Raw genomic sequence first — 4174 nt, 5'->3', positions numbered from 1 at the left:
CAATAAATTGCAAATGACTGAATTCACCTCAAAGTGAGTGTGGCTGGGGACAACTATCCTCCAAACTGCAACACACAGTACATCACGAGCCATTCCAAAGAGACCTGCTGCATGCCTGCATTTTATGAGAGTCAACCTGAAAAGTGAACTGAAAAGAGATTCAGTTGTTGGATTGGTTCTGTGCGATAGGAAACTATTAAGCTTAATGTAAAGGCTACACCAGGATTACGGAGGCTTGAATGGTGAGTCAACGAGTGTGTGGCCCATTGCACCGGGATGCTGCTGATTAGTTCTCTCATCATGCTTTTTTTTTTTTTTTCTTGCTTTCTAGACCCTACCTCAACCCACCTGACGGTAAAAAAAAAAAAAAAAAAGGGCATATATTTACCAGTAAATTCACATATCCATACTTAACCATGACCCCTTACATCTCATAACCATGAAACTGGTTTCAGGTAAACTAAAATAATGTACTACAATAATCACTAGCGAACGGCCATACCACGTTGAGTACACCGCTTCCCGTTCGATCAGCGAAGTTAAGCAACGTTGGGTCTGGTTAGTACTTGGATGGGTGACCGCCTGGGAACACCAGATGCTGTTGGCATAACGTTCTTCCTACGTGTCAAGTGGGGTTGGTGGAGGATTAGTGCCCCTCCCTGTAAAACAATTAACTCTAAGCCGTTGGCCACCCCGTTTGGGATACATGGCGTCTGGCAATGAATGAATGTATCTGAACTGATATTACATCAACCTTGACATTTTCCAAACCTCCATATTGAATAAGTAACAAAAATAATAAATAATAACAAACTCATAAAAGAAATTTTAATTTTGCACGTGGCGAAACTCGCGCAGTGGCTGGTAGGTGGCCAAGCTAATCACAACAATAACAAACACCAACCCCGCGTCACCGGCATCCACATGCCTCATATGTTCTCTCAATGTTCAATTAAGTACACATCATGCCTCCCATCAAATTCAAAAGTCATCATAGAGAAGAAGAGAGATAATCCAGCAGCATAAGGAAGGCTGTGGAGTCACATGGAGAGACAGGCTGACGAATGAGGATATAAAGGAGCGTTGTGGTGTGGATGTGGATGTGATAGGAAGCGTTATGAGGAACACACTGAGGTGGTTTGGCCATGTGGAGAGGATGGAGGGTGAAAGACTGACGAAGAGAGTGTATGTGAGTGAGGTGGAGGGGGGAAGAGGGAGGGGGAGGCCGAGGATGAGATGGAGGGATGGGGTGGAGAGGTATATGAGAGAGGGGGGTGTGAGTTGGGAGCAGGGCAGTGAAATGGCGGGGGACAGGGCGACTTGGAGGCGATTTGTTTGTGGCCACCCCAAACGGGATTGAGGCGTCTGGCAATAGATAGATAGATAGATAAAGAAGGCTGGTCAGACAGTAAAATAAGACAGGAGTACGGCCTGGCCATATCAACCCTCTCCGGCAACGAAAATGCCAAGGACAAAATCAAGGCCTACACCAGTGAGTATACCAATGCTACCAAGACATCACGGACACAAACAAGAAAAACAATGGCTAAACCTATGCACAATGATCTCCAGCAGTGTGTCATTATGTGGTATAAGCAGGAGATTGAAGAGGCAGGCTTGTAAATTGATGAGTACTGTAATGCACCTATACTATATGGACAAGTGTACGCCTAAAATATTATAACCGTCCACATCCAAATTATTTTTGCATTATCTGACCCACATTTGGCCCAATTAGTTCGGATATGCGAGTGAGTACCACGTATATATTTTTTCTTATAAATAAATAGTATTGGAAAGGGATATCATATGGTGGCATCAATATAATTGGACTGTTTAACTGCCAAGTAATGCAAACATCCCTCAATTTCTGCTCTATCCCTCAAAAGGAGGATGGTGGAGAGAGGCATCGTAACCCTTCTACTCACTGACAAGTTTCACTGTTCAGGTGACTGCTTGCCTGCAGCTGATGAGTTTGCTTAACCTGACAGACTGGGATTAACAGCTGATTTTATCCTTGATACTTTCAGATGAGCTCTGCAGTGTTGATGTGGAGGTGATAATGTGTCGTGGGAAATATTTTTATTGGTTTAACCATGTGGAGAGAATGGAGAATGAGAAACTGGCCAGAAGAGTGTGCAGTAAGTAAACCCTCGATATAACGAACCCCGGTATTGAGAATTTTGAATATAACGAACAGCCAAATCGCGACCGAACTTCCTCTGGATTTTCCAAACAAAGGTCGCTAAATGAGAAGGAAGTTCAGGAATCAGCCCACAGTGACAACAGCATCCCTTCCTGGCACAGTAAGTGTACTACAACAGCATCCCTTCCTGGCACAGTAAGTGTACTACAACAGCATCCCTTCTTGGCACAGTAAGTGTGCTGTAACAGTGCCGGTACTACATTATACCGCATTCTTATTATAGGTATTGCATTTATAGGTAAAACTTCATCCTGTATTGTATTTGCATGTACAACTTCATAAGCCACTGAATTCTCCATATATCTCTTCAGGAGTTAGTTTTGGTTATCTTTGAGCATGTAAGACCGAACGACTCCCCTTATATAGCGAACTGAGTTCGGTAATCCCTCAGAAATACTGGCCCCTCGCATATAGCGAACTTTCAGATAGAGCAACCCACCCCTCCCCCCAATTAGTTTGTTATATCGAGGGTTTACTGTATGTGAATGAGGTAGTGGGGGAGTTGGAGGGATGGGCTGTAGATGTACAGTATATTAGAGATGGAGGTGTGAGTTGGATGGAGGGCAAATTATTTGGCAGAGGAAAGGGTGACATGGAGGTGATTTGTTTGTGGTCACCTTTTACAGGATTAAGGCACCTGGGTATGGACGGATGGTTTCTTTGTGCACATGGACATGGCAGATTTTCCCAAAGGCACAGCTACTGGCCAGTGATCCCAACCACCCACAATTCAACTTCCCCCCACCCCTCCCTCTCTCTCTCTCTCCTGACCAAAGTCCAACTTTTATGTATATCTTCATCACTGCAACAAGAGTAAAACCAACAGACTAATTAATGATAAATAAGCAACCAAATTTTGCTGCCCACCATTTTGAAAAGTCCAGGTCACTGGTCACCTAGCAACCTATAGTACTTGAATTTCCTTTGTCTGCTGCCTATTAAATCTTTTTTGTTCATAATAAGGAAAGAGAAGGCCCCATGATCAATATTAATCTAGGTCAGCTAAGGCTACTGCAGAGGGTATATGTGTGAACAGCAACTCGGACTATCACAACTGACAATCTACCAATTTTACGAGATAGCAGCCTCCTACCCACATGTGTGTTAGGCCCTGTTCACATGAGGCACATTCAAACACGCATTTCCTAATGCACGTTAGCAATGACATTGGTAGTGTATTGGACTGCACACATGCTACCGCGAGTTTTTCTCAACTGCTGGTCCAAATGCACGATCCGACATTTCCCTTTCTACTGTGCATTTGCTCAGTGGTTCGAGGTTTTCATATGGCTGACTAATTCCACCAGGGAAACGCGGCGTCTACCGCTGCATTTCTCTGGCGGTAGACACTATGTTTAAAATTGCCTCGTGAACAGGGCTTTAAGTTTCAAAGTGTATCAGTGTCCCAATAAATTGTCTTCATTGTTGTTCCCTGCCTCTAAAAGCCACACAGACAACCAGCATTTATTAGCGCAGGTTCAAGGTAGCCTGATGCTTAAAACACCAGTACAGTACCAAACTTTTCTGATCTGCATTATGTGGCTATCCATGGGTAGGTCAGTACGTGTTTTGCATGGTTAATGGTCCATGACGGCTACCAACAAGTGATGTCTTGCATGTCTAACATAGAAATAGGTTAGGATTGGTTCAGGTTTGGTAACTGGCTTGAAAGTTTACTTTTTCTACAGGGATTGTGCGATTTGCCCTATTTCACCCACTGGAGGGGGAGGGGAGAGGTCAATAACTACGGTACCCATTAAAAAAAAAAGTCTATCTATCTATCTATAGCCCGACGCCCTAATCCCGCAAAGGGTGACCGCAGACAAAACGCCTCCAAGTCACTCTGTCACCCACCATTTGACTCCCCTCCCCCCAAAGTAACATGGGTATAATGGTACAGCAACTAAAATCACACAAAAGCCTTACAAAGATGGACATTCTAAAGCTTAAGTGGGCATTTGTCCGAAA

General features: G+C 43.9%; 1 non-coding gene across 1 annotated transcript; it reads left to right on the top strand.

Moving 5' to 3' along the window:
* The first annotated feature begins 488 nt into the window (after window positions 1–488).
* Window positions 489–607, top strand: LOC145394257 (5S ribosomal RNA). The gene has a single exon (XR_013896346.1). It is a non-coding gene; the product is annotated as a 5S ribosomal RNA (ribosomal RNA).
* Window positions 608–4174: the final 3567 nt, after the last annotated feature.

Source organism: Coenobita brevimanus, chromosome 3 (genome assembly GCF_032717465.1).
Source record: "Coenobita brevimanus isolate Jiangsu-jjx chromosome 3, ASM3271746v2, whole genome shotgun sequence".
Lineage (NCBI taxonomy): Eukaryota > Metazoa > Arthropoda > Malacostraca > Decapoda > Coenobitidae > Coenobita > Coenobita brevimanus.
This window is presented reverse-complemented; position numbering and strand designations above follow the sequence as displayed.